The sequence below is a fragment of the Meriones unguiculatus genome, chromosome X, assembly GCF_030254825.1.
Source record: "Meriones unguiculatus strain TT.TT164.6M chromosome X, Bangor_MerUng_6.1, whole genome shotgun sequence".
Classification (NCBI taxonomy): domain Eukaryota; kingdom Metazoa; phylum Chordata; class Mammalia; order Rodentia; family Muridae; genus Meriones; species Meriones unguiculatus.
The window spans coordinates 60,291,527-60,312,156 of NC_083369.1; the positions used below are offsets into that span (position 1 = coordinate 60,291,527).

The following is a 20,630-nucleotide window of genomic DNA, read 5'->3' on the forward strand; positions in this document are numbered from 1 at the left end:
CTGGAAGTGGTTGGGTCTTGCTGTCTGAGGGAGATACACCAATAACAGCCTGGGAACTATTCAAGTTTATTATTTACAACAGGAAAGAGACGGCAGGTTAGCCAATCTCAGTTGAAGGTCTCTGGAGGGAAGAGGTCTCAGGTTGCTGTCATGGAGCGGTGGGCTTCATTTGGTAGTTTCTCCACACACTGTCAACACTCAGGAAGAAGCTGCAGTAGATGCTTTTTGCACACACTGGTTTTAGCTAAAGGTCAGGAGTTTGTCAGCATCCCCATTCAGACTGGGGAGGCTCTGCCATTGGTTTGAGCCTGACCTGGAGAAGGCTTTGCCATTCCCATGGGTCTGAGGCATTGAAGTACATGACATGGCTGTGCTTATGTTGATAATAAATATTCACTCGGGATTTAGTTCATCTACTTTCACAGTATTAATTGAGTTAAAGAGTGGGTATTCTGTAACTGCATGTTTTGTCTCCATTTCTCTACTTCAATTACTTAGCATATATGATATCTGCGGTAGCCCTTTCTGGTTCTGCTCTGCTAAATGTTGCTAGATGTGAAAAAGTTCTAGGGTGTCATGGCCTTCTTCCAACTTGTTCCTCAAAATGAACACACTTTATAGAAAGATGTAAAGAAGCTTGTGAAAACAGATTTTGGACTGATTCATTTTTTTTTTTTTTTAGTCAAATGTTTCAGCATTCTCACCAGAAACAGAGTAACTAGGGAGGGAAATAGACATTTTTGTCATCTCACCTTACCTTACATCAAGGTTACATAGCACATAGTCTGGCTTGGCATCAGAGAGTAAAAATTGCCTTGTTTTGATCCCAGAATTAGATTTAGGAGCAAATCAACTTAGAGGAACAAGTCGATCTCAGCAACATCATGGCTGAGCAGAGCTGAAAAGAAATAATTTATTTGGAGAAGCAAGCAAATAAACTAAACAACACTCCAAAGCAAGACCTCTTCCCCACCCCCACCCCACCCCCAGTTTTTCACTTCCACAGATGCATTTTCAAAGCCGTTATCACTCAGGGCATTTGTACCTGTTTGGTTTTGATTTTTTTTCTTTTATAGTGTACATTTTTTTTTCAATAAAAAGGTAACACATTGATTTATTAAAGAGGAGAGTGACATTTAAAAGCTTAAGAAACTGTTCTGATATTTCAAACTTTCCAGTACTCAAAATTCCCTCCTTGTGAATCATTAGCTCATAGCATATATGTAAATTTGTCTTGTGTAAAATTACTCTGAATACAAAGGAGACACAGATGCAGTTCTGTTCCTGCCACTAGGACTTAGTCTGTATGTATAATTTTTGTAAAAAAATAATTAAAAAGTTACTCTTTTTGAGGAACCTGTTAAAAGTCTGATCTTTCATAACAGAAAGAAGATGCCATCTTGGTTGTTTTAGGAAAAAGTACTGAAGTAAGTGAGGATCAGAGGTTCCTAGCTTTGGTTCAAAACCTAGGCAAATATACATAACAAAGAGGAAGAAATGTACTATGAATGAGAATGAGAACCATGGTAGGAAATGCATTTGACTGAATTCTTGTTCTCTCTGTGCTACTGTACTCAGCCATGAATGTCACTGCTGCTAAAACAAAACTAGTTTTTCGTTTGTTTGTTTTTGTTTTTGTTTTTTCATTTCCATGGAGAATAATAGGCTAGGAAATAAGAAAAGAGGGTTCAGGGCCCATCTATGATATTCACTGAATAGTCAATCCCACCTACCCATTCAGATCAACAAAATTTCCCTGTCTTTGAAATTAATAAGATAATATCCACCTTAATTGTTTCATGGGGATGTTGTATGAATGCATCGAGCATGGGCATTCTAAAAACCTTTGAAAGATGCAAGCAAAATTAATATAAAAATGAAGTTATTAGGCTGAGAGTGCAGCTCAAATGTAGAATGCTTGCTTGGCATGTGCAATGACCTGACTATAGTCTCTATAACTGCAACAAACAAGAGCACAAACAAAAAACGGCAGTAACAATATATCATTATTCCTTAATATTATTGCACACCCAAAGGGCTAAATATCCTTTTCCTCAATACTTGCTCAAACTTTGCTTTCTGAGACAAAATAGCACTTCAACCATCTTAGCATTCTCTCTCTAAAAGTATAAATTAAGAGTCTGAGACTGTCATGAGTATATTTTTTGTTTGGGAGAGGTGTTCTCCCTGTCACTGGTGTTAGTAAAAGTGTCATTCTAGGATTCATTGATTTAGGGAACATCTGCCTTTTTCTATCATTTTTTGACTGTGGTTTATGGAAGCCAGCTCTATGACACCACTTGTTTGGTGCTTATAATACAATACCACTCAACTGGGTAACTTGAATCATTTTGTCCCTCCTTACTGTTTTAACAACCCTGTCATTCTTTTGCTGTTTCTTGGAGAGATAGCTTAAAGCTCCCTTTTGTAGACCCAATGAAACTGCCTCTGTATGCCTCTCAACAGCATGCTAGTTCCAATGAAGAGAAGAAATCTACTCAATTATAATTTATCTTTATTATTCATTGATTATAATTCAAGCATGTTCTGTGTGTATTATATGAATTAAGTCATGTAATTTTCACTGAAGAATCACTCTTGCCCTCATTTTAAAGTCAATAGAATTAAAACTGATGAAAGCTTAAGTTACTTTCTTAAAATTATATGATGTAAGTTAAGTCTCAAACACAGGTCAATGGAGTCTAGATTACTTGCTATTAATCATCTTGTTTTATCAGTCCTGCTGCAGGTGGATTAATTTTTCCCCCAAATGATGTTTTGTCCATTTTATAGTCAGTTCAGGTCTGCTACTGTGCTTAAACACTATTTAATTTGATGGTTGACCTACTTGCCTTGAGGTGTATCAGAAACACCTGGAGATCTTGTTCAAACAAGCATGGATTCCTGGATTCTGATTTAGGCAGCCTGTGATTAGGAGGAAGTTTACCTAGGAATTTGTAGCCCTAAAAAAATCCTAGGTCCAGAGAATCCATACTTTAAGAGCTTGCATAGAGATTCTAGCAAGAGAGCTCAGCTATTTGTATACCCTTGACTAAAGATTCTATTCCAGGAAGATCATTTTCTTGGACTGACTGGCCAGCTTTAAGATGGATTCCCAGGGAGTATTGAGAGAGTAAGAGGAATTCCCCTCAGGCAATGTAATCAATAAAATCAAGGTGGGCCATCAATGGGGTGAGAAATATCATTGCAAGTTTACCCATTACATCGAAAGACCGTACTTTTGTGAACCTTGTAGGATAATCTTTTCTCTTTCGGACAGACTCCCTTTCCTCATTTGCTTAAAAATCCAGCATTGTCATTTTAATCCACTTAAACATACACATCTCCCAGTGATTTTAAAGCTGTATCTTGATAAAATGCTTTATCACTAATAGATTGGCACACAGGTGTGATTTCAAGAATTCACCTCCAATTAACACACTAAATGGCTGACAGCCCTCCTCCATTAGCTTCATCCCTTACAGGCTTTATGTGCTACTTATTTTGATTATGGAAACGGAAAATTTGAAGCATATTTACTGAAAGAATGCTTAATAAGAGACAATATGGTTTGGGAATTAATTACATACATTTTTTTTAAAGAAAACAGACCTGGGTTTGAATTTTGACTTTGGCTAATGATTAGCTATGTAATTGTGATCTAATAAAACAACTTCTCTGATCATTATTTTTTACTTATATAATGGAAAATGATAATAGTACCAACCTCATAAGATTCTATGTGCAAATTATGTGTACACACACACACACACACACACACACACACACACGTATCAACAAAAAACTAAAATACTAGGGATTGTAAAAGCATGACTAATACCTAACATGTATTAATGGTTCTCAATTACAATCTTCATACCTGTGACACATTAAAAAGGTTTTGAAAGAGGTCCATGGGTAGTATGCAATGTCCATGTCAGTGAATCAAACCAGTGAATGATCGTTATTTTTAACCTCTGTAAGTGTTGATTAAGTTAGTAGAATATGAATCTACTAACAGATAATACTGAGTTTTTAATAGCTGTACAATTGAGTACATGTACATTTTAGTTTACGGAGAGTAAAAGCTCAGCTTTTGATATTTAAGAATATTTAGAATTAAGCATGTTGAAAAGCACTTTTTCCCCTGAATTTTCAACCAAATAACAAACAAGAAGACTCTGAAAGACTTATTTTAGACCAGTTTTGATGAGCAATGGAGACAGAAAGTCCAGAACATAGGGTATTGTTTAAAGAGAGCATGATTTGGAGAGCTGCCATAGAGGAGGCCAAAGTGAGTATATCATGGGGGAAAACGAAAGATAACCACAACTGTCACCAAAAATTCTTAGAGAATGTATTGATCAGGTCATCAGTTCATCTATTCTTAGGTGACTGATGGTTTTAAGCAAACAGCTATCAGCAAGACTGGTGGATTCAGCCTTGCAAAGAAACTGTAGATAATAATTCAGATAGCAGAGTCTATCTCTTTTGGGATGTGGGTGCCTAGTGCAGGAAAAATGTGCTGCTGCTTTATTCTGATTACATTCTTCAGTCAAATCACTCCAGAGTGACCAGCAAACGGCCCCTGAAATAGGAAAGAATTGGTGGCAGGAGCGAATTTAAGAGTTGCTTTGATAGAATAATTATCTTCAGGGATTTAGCCTCTGATCGCTGCTTAGACTGTGTGAAAATATTGATGAATAAGGCACTGAACAAATTCAAGTTGTCATTAAGAGAACTGTAGTTGGTATCTTTAAATTATATCCATTATTCAGCTAAATGTTCCATGGCCCCTTGCCTCTCTCTTTTTCTACTTGAGCATTCAGTTGAGATTATTTTATATAAGAGGAAGAGGGCAGATGGTCTTCATCTTGGTGGGGCTTCGTTAATGCTGTAAATATTTGTAAAGAGGTCTAGAATGGTTTATGTTTTCTGAGTGTAGAACTGTGTGCTAAAGTTATCATTCATTATGTGGCACGGTATAGTTACAGTAATAGTATATGATTTGAGAGCAGTTTAGTGTTGATTCAAAGCAGAGAGGAACAATTCCTTTTTATATTTTTTTATTTCTAGAAATACCTGACTCCAGTTTCATGTAATTGTTACTCAATACGGAGCTATCCAAGCCTTTATTGTTTCTCTTCACCACTTTTATTTTCATTTCCACCTACATCCATATAGACTCATTTTAAATTTATCTTTATGACTATTTAAAAAATACAAAAAAATTAATAGGCTTTACAGGAAATATGTACTTTCACAATGCCTTCATGCTATCACCCAGAACTCAGCTGAATTAGTTTGTCCTTCCATATTCCCTTCCTAACAATCCATTAATAAAGGCTCAAAGAACATAGACTTATTAACAGAATTCTTAAGAAATTGGCACCTGATTTTGTATTATGTATTGCAAAGGTAGATATCACTAATTTCTCCTACATCTGGTTTCTAATTCTACTTTCGATATAATTAATAAATTTTGACTATAATCTGCCTACTTCACATAATTATTTTCATTGTAGCGCAGGCCCACACAATTTGAAATAACTACAGCTCTTGTAGGCATAATTTCATGTTTTGCTTTTTCAACTAACACATCAATATTTTCCATGTTGGTCAACAGTACACAGTTTTAATTTATAATCACATTTAGATATTTTATCTGGTTGATCTAGCATAATTTATTTAGCCATCCTTGTTACTTACTGTTTTTTTTTTCAAATAAAGGCAAATATGCCAAATTTCTTTTTGATATGCATGTTTGTTTAGCCAGCATGTGCATTTATGCATCATGGGCATGCCTGATCCTTAAGAAGTGCAGGAGAGGGTGTAAGATCCCCTGAAATTCTCTTAAAGATAGTTTTTTTTTTTTAATGACAATACAAGTATCTAAGAGTTTCTGCTTCACTATGCCATTCTTCTCATTTATCCTTGGTATGTGGTGATGAACTTTCTTAGAGAAAGGATAGTTGCCCAGTGAGAGACATTTATAATGGTGTGTAAGGTTCCTAAGAGACATCTAAAGTATGAAACACTGTCTGTTTATATCACATTCATTTATGTTATATCTATTTAAAAGGTAATTCCAAGGCTGGAGAATCACTGATTAAGACACTTGGTGGTTTTTTCAGAGGATTCAAGTTTGGTTCCCAGCACCCACATTGTATCTCATAACTATCTAACTCAGGGTATCAGACTCCCTATTCCATCCTTGGCACACAAATGGCACACACACAGGGTAGCGAAGCACTTATACACATAAAGGAAGAACAAATAAAATTTTTAAAAGCATTTTCATTTCCTCTTTACCTTATTTCCCATCTTTCCTACATTCTTTCTTTCTTTCATTATTTTTACGACACAGTCATATAAGCTCAGGCTTCCCTTAGACTTGAGATTTTTTGCTTCTCTAGGCTCCCAAGTGCTGGAAATACATGTGAATATATAAAAGATCATTTGGAATTATTATAAACATCTAGGGAGTGAGAGTATATTGGATAGGTAGGAAGCATTGACTGTTTGTGAGAAAGATATAGTAGCAGAGATAATTTTTTTTTTTGGATCAATAACAGTCTATTCTTGCAGGAGTTATTTGCATCAAATTTTTCTCCATTTTCTCACCCTAATTGTAATACTTGGTCTGATCAAGATATTCTGGCTGAAATATAATCTTCATCACCCTGGGCAAAGTATCTTAATTTCCAACTATTCCTTGCATAAATAGGTATTGACTCCTTTATATTAATTCTTGTTTGTACACAGATTGGAAAGAATAATCTTGTAAAGAATCAGTGACACATGGCATATTATGTTTTTGTTGTTGTTGCTGCAATAAAACACCATGATTAAAAGCATCTTAAGAACGAAAGAGCTGATTTCTTATGGTTCCAGAGAGGTAGAGTCTGTAACAGTGAGGAAACCATGGTAACAAGCAGCTAGAGCTGAAACTGAGAGATCCCATCCTCAAGAACAGACATGAAGCAGACAGCAAACAGCAGTAAGTGGTAAAGCTTCAAAATTTTAAGATCCACATCCAGTGATGTACTTTCTCCAGCAATGCTTTGGCTCTCCATGACCTCTCTAAGCAGCACCAGAAAATTGGGAATAAGTGTTCAAATGTCAGAACCTATGGGCGACATTCTCATTAAAACCACCATATAAGGAATACCATTAATGTGTATTTTCTTTGACAGGCCCTAATGTAGTAAGTGTTAGCTTAGGACCACTTAGTGCTCTCAGTTGTAAACAAAGAGGGCTAAGACTTGTCTAGATCAGTGGTCTCCAGCCTTACTAATGCTGCAACCCCTTAATACATACAGTTCCTCACATTGTAGTGACCCCTAACTATGAAATTATGTTGTTGCTACTTCATAATTGTACTGTGGCTACTGTTATGAATCATAATGTAAATATCTGATATGCAGCCCCTACAAATAGGTCAAGACACACGGATTGGGAACCACTGGTATATATAGTAACATAATTTCCAAGTCTTAAAGCCAACATTTGAAATGTTTCTAAGCAGGGCTAATTCTATCTGCTCATCCTGATTTTTCATTTAGTTCAAATTGCCACTCCACACTCATGATTTGTTTTAAAGAAAAAAGTAGTTTCCCATCTAATTTGAGCATTATATTGCTCAGTTTCATCTTGCCAGGATGCTGATACAGAGTGGTATGATAGTTGATTATTTCTTTCTAATTACATCCGAGTGCATGCTACTTATTGAAAACTGAGCAAACTGTATTGTTGCAGTCTTGATGCAATCAGTGATTTTCTGTTTTCCTTTATATTTGTGAGAGCATATATGATATTTGTGTGTATATATACATATATATATATATGAGTGTGTGTATCATATATGTAAGTATGAGTACACACGTGCTTGTGAGTAGAGGTCAGAATACAATTTCTGATGTCAGTCCATTCCTTCCACATTGTTTGAGATACGGTCTTATTTTTTTCATATGTACATGGCTTGTGTGCTTCTGGGTTTAAAGTTCTCTAACTACCATATTACAGTAATAGTTCTAGTATTACAGACACATGCTACTGTATTTACCTGTACATGACTTCTGGGGAATGTGAACTCAGGTGCTCTTCTTCTCACGACAATTGCTTTATTCACTGAGTAAGTCACCTCGGGCCCAAATCTAGACCTGAATTGAAAGTCCTTGGTTTTTTTGTTTGTTTTTTTTTTTGTTTTTGTTTTTGTTTTCCTTTGAGCTCTTAAACTATAATAGGCTGTTGTAAATGTGCCTAAATTTACTAACATGGGCACATTCATTTGCCTTCATATACCACTATATTCTTTGTTGAAATTGGCATATAGAAGGATTCCAAAACTAATTTTTATGGCCCTTAAAAAATACTTTAGAGGAATGAACAAAGTATTTTACAGGAGGCTTTAGTGTAAGTGAGGAAATTAGTGCATGTTTAAGATGATTTGGCTGCTGTCTCTTTGCACATCAAGTCAGTAAGTATTTATTAAGTAGCCACTCTAAGACCATATGCAAAATACCATGGGGGAGAGGTCATCTGTTAAACGTATTCTTTCTTCAAGCTTGAATTCTCCTGAGGTGGTGAAACATGAAAAATTAGCTAACACAGAAGATGAATAGTCCAAGGAAATAATAAAAAACGTGTCATGAGATGACACATTATTATTTGACAAATAAATGAGACACTCAAATGCTCCAGGAATTGTAAAGAGATAGAGCTAAGAGGCAGGCTGATATAGTAGCTTTATCCCAACTATCTCGCTGCCTAAAATATCCATTGCCTGCTTCCCTCTATCACTATTAAATTCTTATTTATTATTTGATGTACAAAAAGTCCAGTCACTATCAACGTAGGCCAATCGCATTAACTCACACAAATATAACCTCATCCTTTTTCATGAGATCATGGAGTTGTAAACTCATCGTGTCTACAAAAGTATGCATAATTGTTTGTTTATATATTGGAAATATATATATTGGACTCATCCACAAAACCATGATTCTCAAGGGTAGTAATGACTTGATATAAATATATCCTTTTTCTTTAATGATTTAAGTTGCATACATGGTCTAACATAGTGTTCAATACATAATTATTAAAGTTAAACAAATTAGTGTAGTTGAAGCAACATTTGATTTTGGAGTATGAATTAAAACTGTGCCTGGCTTTTTGACTTTCTGAAATATGTGTCACTTCTCTTTGAACTAGCTGAAATTATCTCTAAAGAGACTGTACTTAAAATGATAGTGTTAGATAAAAGTAGTTATCAGATTTCCTGTAACTGATGTTGAAAGTAATAAAAACATCATAGTAATAGCTAGTATTTGCTACATAGCTACTATGTGCTATGCATAGAACATGGATTCTTACCTTCAACTATAAAATAAGCATATGTGAAAATTCTATTATTATATTCATTTTCTAGATAAACTGAGTCTAAGAGAGGTTGAATAATTCACTGAGAGTGGAGCAGCCTTGCCAGGCCACAGAGGAGGACAATGCAGCCAGTTCTGATGATACCTGATAAGCTAAGATCAGATGGAAGGGTAGGAGGACCACCCCTATCAGTGGACTGGGGAAGAGGCATGGAAGAAGAGGGAGGTAGGGAGGCAGTGGAGGAGGGATGAGGGAAGGAGCTATAAATAAAAAATAAAAAAATAATAAAATGCAATTTGATAACACGACCATTTAGCAAGATAATTGTAGCAGGTTCTATGCTAGGACTTATGACAATCTCAACCATCAGCTTTTGCCATGATTATAATACCAAAACATGAAATTTCCAGCCAAAATGTGCTTACTTACCCAATAACTGTTGTGCCATGATTGTCCTAGTAGGTACATATTGCCTGGTCGCCTAGTAGGTCAGTGTTGTAACATGAAGGGTCTGAGACTGGAAAAAAAACACTCATACCTGTTCTCCTCCTGCAGCTTGCAGAGCAGCTTCTGGTGGTGCCATTATAATGGGTAGATAGTTGTCTTTAGTTTTATTTCTACTGTTGTGATGGAAAAAATGAAAAATAACATGGGTAGGAATTTATATATTTGATCTCACAGTAGTAGCCCCTCAGCAAGGGGCATTGACAGTTCAATCAGTAGTCTTTCAGAGGCCATCAGTGGTAGGTTCTTGTCCAGAGACCAACAGATCCATAAAACTGAGCCCTGGGGGCTCTGAAGAGACTGATACCCCAGCCAAGGACAACACATGGAAAGGACCTAAAACCCAGCTCAGATGCAGCCCATAGACTCAGTCTCCAAGTGGAGTTCCTAGTAAGGGGAGCAGGGAATTTCTCTGGCATGAACTTAGTGGCAAGCTCTCTGATCACCTCCCCTTGGGTGGTGCAGCCTTGCTAGTCCACAGGGGAAGACAATGCAACCAGTCCTGATGAGACCTGATAGGCTAGGGTCAAGAAAGAACTGGAAAGAGGACCTCCCTTATCAGTGGACTAGGGGAGGGACATAGAGGGAGAAAAGGGAGGAGACAAGGGAGGGGGCCACAGCTGGGATACAAATTGAATAAATCATAATAAAGAATAATAATTTAAAAAATAATCCTCCCTCTTTGATATTTAGATTCTTCTGGTATGTGAATTGTCATATGGTTATCCTGTACATATGGCTAATATCAGCTTATAAATGAATATATACTATGTGTGTCTTTCTAGATCTGGGTTACCTCACTTAGAAGGATCTTTTCTAGTTCCATCCATTTGAGGCTATAAAATTTCAAAGCCTATTCATAGTGACATACTTCATCCAACAGGTCTGCAACACCTAAATTTCTATTTCTCTGAACTGTGCCACTGAATAGGTACCAGGTGTTCAAATACATAAGTCTTATGGAGAACATTTCTCTTTTAAAACAACAAATGGTGTTTTCAATTTCTTTGTTCATTTTTTTGCTATTTTTTATTGAATTATTTTTATTTTTATTAATTACAGTTTATTCATTTTGTATCCCCCCCTGTACCTCTCTCCTCTCTTCCCAATCTGCCCTCCCTCTATCCCCACCCTTGACCCTTTCCCAGTCCACTGATAAGGTAGGTCCTCTTCTCCTTCCCTTTGATCCTAATCTATCTGGTCTCCTCAGGAGTGGCTGCATTGTCTTCTTCTGTGGCCTGATAAGGCTGCTCCCCCCTCAGGAGGAGGTGATCAAACAACAGGCCAATCAGATTATGTCAGAGACAGTCCCTGTCCCCATTACGAAAGGACAGCTGCTCAACCATGTTTGTAGCGGTTTCATTTGTAATAGCCAGAAGCTGGAAACATCCCAGATGCTCCTCAGTTGAGGAATAGATACAGAAATTGTGGTACATTTACACAATGAAATATTACTCAGCTATAAAAAAAACAAGCAAATCATCAAATTTGCAGGTAAATGGTGGGAACTGGAAAAGGAAGACACACAGGGTATATATTCAGTCATAAGTGGATATTAAACATATAATATAGGATAAACATACTAAAGTCTGTACACCTAAGGAAGCTAATCAGGAAGGAGGACTCTGGCTGCTTAATCCCCATTCAGAAAGGCAAAGAGGATGGATATTGGAGGAGGGAGAAAACAGGGAACAGGACAGGAACCTATCACAGAGGGCCTCTGAAAGACTCTACCCTGCAGGGTATCGAGGTAGATGCTGAGATTCATAGCCAAACTTTGGGCAGAGTACAGGGAATCTTATGAAAGAAGGGGGAGATAGTAAGACATGGAGAGGACAGTTGCTCCACAAGGAGAGCAACAGATCCAAAAAGTCTGGGCACAGGGGTCTTTTCTGAAACTGCTGAAACTGATACTCCAGCCAAAGACCACTTATGGAGATGGCCTGGAACCCCTGCACAGAGGTAGCCCATGGCAGTTTTTTTAAAGTTTTCTTTTTCTTTCTTTCTTTTTTAAACGTTTAAGTTTTCACTTTACATCCTGATCATAATACTCTCCATTCTCTCCTCCCTGTCCCACCTCCTCCCTCTTCCCCACATTCCCTCTCCCTTGCTCTTCTGAAAAGTGGAGACTCTTCTAAACAATCCACCACAGCTTATCAAGTCACATCAGAACTGAAAGCATCCTCTTCCCCTATGGCCTGACAAGGTAGCCCCCCAAGGGAAAGTTATTGAAAAGCAGGCAACAGAGTCCATGTCAAAATCAGCCCCTAATCCCCTTACTATGAAGACCACATGAATCCTGAGCAGTTCATAGGCTACATATGTTTAGGGGGCCTCTGTCCAGTCCATGCATTGTTTTTGATTGGTACTTTAGTCCTCATATTTTACCCTGAGCCATGGTTAGTTGGTTCTGTTGCTCTTCTTGTGGAAGTCCTGTCCCCTCTGGGTCCTTCTATAACTCCTCCCATTGTATTATGTTTTCATCTCCTTGATTATGTTTATTTAATCTTATTTTTAGACTATATGTGTCTTTCCCTGATTTGTTGCTCAGACTGTTGGTCTTTAGTATGTAGGAAAACTACTGATCTTGTTGTCTTAATTTTATATGCTGCCACTTCGCTGAATGTTTGTAGAAGTATTCTGTAGGAGCCTATAGTGTCCTGTGTGTTTGTGTGTGTGTGTGTGTGTGTGTGTGTGTGTAGAAAGATATCTACAAACAAGAAAATTTTGATTCCTTTATTTTCTATTTTCATTCATTTTATGCTCTTCTCTAAAATTTCAAGAAGTATCACAAACAGGTTTGGAGAGAATAGATGCCTTTGATTTGTTCCTGATTTTAGTAGAAATGCTTCAGTTTTTCTTAATTTATCATGATTTGGGCTGAGATGATTTCCCTGTATTTCTAGTCTTTCCAAGACATTATTCATTATGATTGGATTTTAGACTGTTTCAAATGTATTTTTTTCTGCATCGACTCAGATAATCATATGTTTGTCTTTTATTCTGTTTATGTGAGAGATCATCTTCATAATCTTAGATGAAATTGAGTTTATTGTGGTTAACGATCTTTTTAGTGTGTTTTAAAATTCAGATTTTAAGTATTTTTTTGAGATTTTTGTATCTGGATTTATTAAGGAGACTCATGTTTAATTTTTGGATTGTGGCTTCATGTGTTTTAGGTATCAGCATAATACTGACCTCATAGAAAGAATTGGGAAGTGTTATTTCCTTTTTCTATTTCATTTAATACTTTTATTTAATCAATTTATTTATTTAGCAGTTCTTAAAATTCTGGAGTGAACATATATTGACCTGTGCTTTTTTGATTGGGATATTTGTTTATTTGTTTGTTTGTTTTGAGACAAGGTCTCCCTATGTAGCTCAGACTTTTCTAGAACCCACTATGTAAAGGCTTACTGTGAACTCAAAGCAATCTGTTTGCCTCTGCCTCTACACTGAGTGATGGGATGAAAGTCATGCACCACTATTTTAGGACTATAGATTTTAGTATGTTTATTCTATATTTTACAGCTAATATCCAATTATAAGTGAGTGTATACCATGTGTGTCTTTCTGCTTCTGGGTTACCTCACTCAGGATGATCTTTTCTTGTTCCAACCATTTGCCTACAAATTTCATGGTTCCTTGTTTTTAATTGCTGAGTAGTATTCTATTGTGCAAAGGTACCACAATTTCTGCATCCATTCCTTTTTTGAGGGACATCTAGTTATAAAATTAAGATTTAATAAAAAAAAGACATAAACCTTTATACCTTTTTTGATGGAGATTTTTTTGGCTGCAGTGAACTTTATTGATGGTATTCAAGAGAGTAGGGCTCCCTGGGAGTCTCCTACTATGGTGGGGGGTCTTGGATAGAAACTGTGAGGAAGATGCTCAGTGTCAGAGGTTAAGTTGGGACAGGGTCTCTTCAGCAGCTGAGGGCCTCTCTCTTGCTCTCATGTCTTTGCTAGAGTGGGTGGTCCAGGGCTTCTTACTCCTTGGAGATCCACCTCCCTGTTACTGTAGCTGAATTCATTTTCATTCCAGGAAATTAGTTTTACAAAGTTGTTATTGAGGGCAATGCCAGCCTCAGCTTTAGAGGTGGAAGAGTGGGAGTCACTGTTGAAGTAATAGGAGACAATCTGGTACTCACTGTATCCCAAGATGTCCTTTAGTGGATCCGGATGCCTGCTTCACCATCTTCTTGATGTCATCATACTTGACAAGTTTCTCCAGTCAGCATGCCAGATCCACGACAGACACATTGAGAGTAGGGACATGGAAGGCCGTGCCAGTGAGCTTCTCATTCAGCTCTGGGATGACCTTGCCCACAGTCTTGGCAGCACCAGTGGATGCAGGGGCCCCATGACCATCACATCACAGTTTTCCAACGGGGCCATTCACAGGGGTAGCAGTGATGGCATAGACTGTGGTCATGAGTAGCTTCTATGATGCCAAAGTTTTCATGGATGACTTTGGCCAGGGGGACAAAGCAGTTGGTGGTGCAGGAAACACTGTTGATAATCTTGAGTAAGTTGTTATACTTCTCATGGTTCATGCCCATCACCAATATGGGGGCATCAGTGAATGGAGCAGAGACCATAACATTTTTGGTCTCACTCTTCAAGTGGTATCTTCTCCATGGTGGGGAAGATACCAGCAGGTTCCACAACTTACTCAGCACCAACATCTTCCCATTTGATGTTAGCAGGGTCTTGTTCCTTGAAGATGATGATGGGCTTGCTGTTGATAACAAGCTTCCTGATGTTAGCCTTGACTGTGCTGTTGAACTTACCATGGGTAGAGTTATACTGAAACATGTAGACCATGTAGTTTAGGTAGATGAAGGAGTCATTGATGGCAACAGTCTCCACTTTGCCAGAGATGTAGGCAACCCTGGTAACCAAGCATCCTACTAATATGGCCATATATGCTCACACAGACCTTCACCATCATTTCAAAAGGACAAGGCTAGCACTGCCCAAAAAAATGTGACTGTCTCTGAAACAGGAAGGAGCAGAGAACCAGAGATATTTTATTGCTTTTTCAATTATAGCAGCTTTTGATGGAGCTGCTTAATTTTTTAAAAATATCTTCTTAGTTTCACTATGATAGATTATATATGGACATCAGAAGAGGGAGAAAAGAGGGAACAGGACAGGAGCCTACCACAGAGGGCCTCTGAAAGACTCTACCCAGCAGTGTATCAAAGCAGATGCTGAGACTCATAACCAAACTTTGGGCAGAGTTCAGGGAATCTTATCAAAGAAGAGGGAGATAGAAAGGCTGGGACTTATGGCCAACTGTTGAGCAGAGTGCATGGAATCTTATGAAAAAAGTGGGAAATAGTAATATCTGGAGAGGACAGGAACTCCACAAGGAGAGCAACAGAACCAGAAAATTTTAACACAGGGGTCTTTCCAGAGACTCATACTCCAACCAAGTACCATGCCTGGAGATAACCTAGAACCCCTGCACAAATGTAGCCCGTAGCAATTCAGTGTCCATGTGGCTTCCATAGTAATGGGAACAGGGACTGCCTCTGACATGAACTGATAGGTCTGCTCTTTGATCACCTCCCCCTGAGGGGGGTGCAAACTTACCAGGCCACAGAAGATGACAATGCAGCCACTCCTGATGAGATTTGATAGACTAAGATCAGAAGGAAAGAGAGGGGGACTTCCTCTATCAGTGGACTTGGCGAAGAGCAGGCATGGAGAAGGAGGAGGGAAGGTAAGATTGGGAGGGGAGGAGAGAGGGGTTTATGGAGGGATACAAAGTGAATAAAGTATAATTAATAAAAGTTAAAAAAATAAAAAAAAGAAAGACCTGGAATTAACAGGATCTCCACAGGGAGAGCTACAGAACCAAAATATCTGGGCACAGGTGTCTTTTCTGAGACTGATACCCCAACCCAGGACCATTCATGGAGATAATCTAGAAGTCCTGCACAGATGTAGCCCATGTCAGCTCAGTCTCCCAGTGGGTTTCCTAGTAAGGGGAACAGGGACTGTCTCTGACATGAACTCAGTGGTTAGCTCTTTGATCAACTCCCCCTGAGGGGGGAGCAGCCTTACCAGGCAACAGAGGAAGACAATGCAGCCAGTCCTGCATTGTCCACAACTGTGTATATTTACTGTGGTGTGTATAGCTGTTGATAACTAATTTTATTCTATTGTGGTCAAATAAAATACAAAGAGGTAATTCAATTTTATTCTATTGTGGTCAAATAAAATACAAAGAGGTAATTCAATTCTCCTATATTTGTTGAGACTTCCTTTATATTTCTATATGCCATCTATTTGATTGAAAATTTCATATATTTTTTAGGTACCCTTTAGGTCCATTTGATCTGTGATGTCATTTAGCTCTAATATTTGTTGCTGTTTTTTCTAATTTTTTTTTGTCTTAATGATCTATCTTGGTAGAAGTTTCATATTGAAGTTGCTGACTTAATTATGTGTTTTGGATAATCTATTCTATGCAATTGAGTGTGAGTTTGATGCATTTTTGTTTAGAATTACAGTGTCTTATTTTTATAATTTTAAAGCATTTTTTTATATTTTGAGAACTTCATATTTTAGTATTGTTTTAATTCACTTTCCATCTTCTTCTTTTCCAACCCTTCCACCAACTACCACACAAATTTTTCTGTAATTATTGTTACATATATTAATATAATATAAATCTATAATATAATCCGCTGAGTCCATTTAGTGTGGATCATATGTTATATTTTTAGGACTGACCACTTGATATTCGATGATAAATTAGAGGGCTCATGTGAATGGCAGAGTGACTTCCTCTCTCAGAAGTTATTTTTTGCCTATATTTCTATATGAAGAAATATAGGTTAGAGCCTTGTGGGAGTTCCCCCATCCACATTGGCATGGCCACTGTAGTGCTTACTTTTTAAAATCTATTTTATTTGGGGTTCCTTAAAGCCTGTCCCTTCCAAACTTCCAACCCTAGATAGAATACAGAAGGTTAGTAGGGACAGAGGGTACAGACCCTTTTACCAGCTGTTTAGAACCTATGAGTTCCTTTTAGGGCTATACCAATTGGCTGTCAACAGTGATCACAAGCAGTCTCCTCCAAGCAACACGTTGAAAAGTTTCTTTCTGTCTCCAAGCCACCACACCATCCACTTCTGTTCTTTCAAAACAGTCACTCCACTTGCCACATGCCACCATTTTTTGCCACACTTTCTCTTTCATATTTATATCATCAGAGGCCTAGACCATGCCCCTCTCCATGTTGAATGAAATAGGCCATTACCAGCTAGAAAAGACCATGCCCCAAACGAGACAAGTAACAGGTGTGGACAAGCTAAAGGACAAACTAAAATCCCACACTTGGGATTAAAACAAAAACATATTTACATAACATAACTGAATTTACAAAGAAACAAAACTTCCATTACAGGCCAGTGGTGTTATCATTATTTAAGTCTAATTTAGACAACTATCTTGTTGGGTTTGTATGAGCTCAGCTTTTCTGTCATATATAGGAGATGAAGTCTTTCATGCAGCATTGCTGGTTCACTGGGTCTAAAAAACATTCTGTCCCTATTCTATGATATTTCTTGAGCCTTGGGTGTAGGGAATGTGTTGCTGATTTCTCACTTGGAACTGGGCACCCAAACTGAGTTGATCTCTGCATTTTGACCAGTTGTGGCTTTTTATAACTTGAGATTTTTTTCTTCATTTGCTTGTAATTCGAAGGTTTGGATTCGACTTTTTATGATACATCACAATTTCTGCATGTTACTTTCCTGTGCTTAATTTTTTATATTCTTAGTTTATGTGGTCACATTCCACTACTTTATTTTCATGTCTTGACACTGTTTCTTCTGTTTGATACACTCTACTTGTAAGACTCCTTACCTCCCACTCCTTTGCCAAAAGTTTTTATTTGTGTTATTCACTTTTTCAATTCCATCTCCATTTCTAGTTGAGTATCTCTATCTGACAGTATCTGTCAGTATCTCTATCTGTAGTGAATTTAGTTTTCAAATGCTGCATTGTCCTTGTCATTGTATTCAACCACATGTTTGTGTTTGTTTTCCGGTTGCCTTTTTCAGTAGGAGGTATCCTTATCATTTATTAGTTTTGGTTTGATGTCTATTTTGTCAGATATTAGAATAGTAATTTCTTTTTGTTTCCTAGTTTCACTTGTTTGGAATACTTAACCTGTCATCCTAAAGTAGCATCTGTCTTTGGAGTGAAGTGTGTTTTTTTGGAGGCAGCGAAATGATGGATCCTGTTTTTAAATTAAGTTTTTTGAGTGGGGAGTTTAATTAATTCACTGATATTTAAACTTAATCTTGAAAGATATGTATTGATTCTTTATGGTACTTGTGCTCTGAGTCCTCCTTTGTTTAACTATTGACACAATATTGTTTTATTTTCTTTTTCATCTCTTGGATATGTTCATTCTTCTCTTTGGTCTAAAATATTCCTTTCAATATCCTCTACAGAGATGATATGGTGGTCATACATTCCGTTTAGTCTGCTTTATAATGGAAGATATTTTTTCTCCTTCAATTATGACATACATTTTTTTTTTTTCTGGGAATAAGCTGGCTATTTGTCTATGCTCTTTCAGAACTTGAGGTAAATCATACCAAGCCCTCATGGTTTTTAAAGTATGAAAATTCAGATGTTATTCTGATAAATCTGTTCTTTTGTGTTACTTGGTCTCTCTACCTTGCAGCTTTCAACATTCTTTCTTTGTTCTGTATGTTTTCACTGTTACATGATGTGGACATGGATAGGCATCTCTTTTCCAAGCTTTAGGTAATTTTTCTTTGATTTTGTTGAAAATATTTTTGTGTGATTAACATGGATTTGTTTCTCTTATATACCAATAGTTTGTCAGGTTAGTAGTTTCACAATATTCTAGAGAGCCTACATTTTCCATTCATTTTCTGTTGAGTTGTTTATTTTCTTAGATTTGTCATTTTATTTGAATAATTCATTTCCTCTTTTACTTTTCTGGTTTCTAAGGTTGGTTAGGATTATATACTCATATATAAACATTCAGATCCATAAATAAGAGCAAAAATGTGGTGTTTGTCTTTCTGGATCTGGGTTACCTCATTTATCGTATTATGTTCTAGTTTTATTTGCTTACCCTACTGATTTCAGTTTTATTTACAGATTTTTCTTCTAGTATTCCAATAGTGTAGATGTACCAAATTTTCAGTGTCATTTTTACAGTTGATAGCATTTAATTTCTTTCCATTTTCTAGCAATTGTGATAAGGCAAAAACAAACATTGCTGAGCAAGTGTCTCTAGAACAAGATAGTAAGTCCTTTGGTCACATGACAAGGAGTGGTTTAGCTGGATCTATTGGTAGATCAACTTTTAGCTTTTTACAGAGATCAGACCTCTACTCTTGCCTGATGCGTCTAAAACAAAAAGGGGGAACTGTAGAGAGCTGCGGAATGCTGTGCCTTAAAGATGGAGCTGGTTTCTGCCTTCCAACTTCCCGATGGTGAGTGCTCTCTGTCACGAACAACTCCACATTTGGCTAAGGCCGAGGATCTGGCTTGCTTACATGTATGTGGACCTATCTGCATTGCCCACGTGGCACGCCTGGGTTGGCTACCCAGAGGCTATTTAAGCTGTGGGCTGGCTTTCCCCAGGGTCCGAGGATTGTTCAAGGTTCCTGAATAAACTGCATTGAAAAAAAAAAAAAGAATTCTTCACAAAAAAAAAAAAAAAATTAAAAAAAAAAAAAATTCTTCACCCTGATTTTCAGCCTTGATATGAAGGTTTGTGCCTGGTCTTATTATAACTTTTTATGATGTGTTCAGTTGACAACTCTGGAAGGCATGCTCTTTTCTCAAGAGAAGCGGAGAAGTGGATCTGGGGGATGGGGAGTGGAAGTTGGGATGGGGAGAATGAAGAGAGAAGAAACTGTAGTCTGCATGTTATATATAAGAGAAGAATACATTTAAAAACAAAGAATAGGAAATAAACAGGCCAAGTGAAACATCCTTGGGAATGTGGTGGTTGGGATCTGTAACCTCCGACTTGGGGTCAGTGGCAATCGGAAGCTCACAGGAGGTTGTTAGCCTTTGTGAGAAACAGAGAACTAAGCTCAATGAGAGTGCAATGGAGAAAACATTGCAGAAAACTGTATCTTGTCTGTTCTCCGTATGCATGTGCCCCAACACACACACATCTCACACATGCAAATTGAACAGCAAATAAACTGGTTTGGGCTGAATAACAGTTTGATCTTAGAATCATAAATTAGCTTTATAGTTTATGATCCATACCCAGGAATTCCTAAACCCATTTTCCTTTTTCTCTGCTTGCTTTATCTCTCTAGCTCTTAGAAGCATTCGAACTTGCAATTTGTTGCTCTTAAGCAGAGAATTCTAGAGATGAAAAAATTGAGCCCTGAGGATAGAGATTTAGTTAATATTTTCCTGTGAGAGTGAGAAAAATTTCAGTCAGGAAAAAATAATAACTGTTCCCAAATGTATGAAGAAAAACAGAGTCTGATAGTGACCAAAGCAAGAAAAACAAGGAAAAAAAAGACGCAGGGAGGAATGACGAACAACATCAGGTAAAATGTGGAGTTTAAAAATAAGGGCAGTTTTCAGCAGGTTCCATGTGATCACAGTGAGAGTAATGGTAGTGTTTTGGTGATTTTTGAAGTCAAAGGAGATCCAATTAAGAAATAAAAAAGCTGCTGAGAATATGAAGGCATGGAGATAAATTTTTCTCAA

The 20,630-nt window shown here is 37.3% G+C and overlaps 2 pseudogenes; both read right to left on the reverse strand.

The window, feature by feature from the left end:
- Positions 1-9,964, reverse strand: part of LOC110542014 (fructose-bisphosphate aldolase C-like) — a 108,449-nt pseudogene extending 98,485 nt beyond the window's left edge.
- A 3,877-nt stretch (positions 9,965-13,841) lies between these two features.
- On the reverse strand, positions 13,842-14,838 carry LOC132649881 (glyceraldehyde-3-phosphate dehydrogenase-like; annotated as a pseudogene).
- Between the last annotated feature and the right edge of the window lie 5,792 nt (positions 14,839-20,630).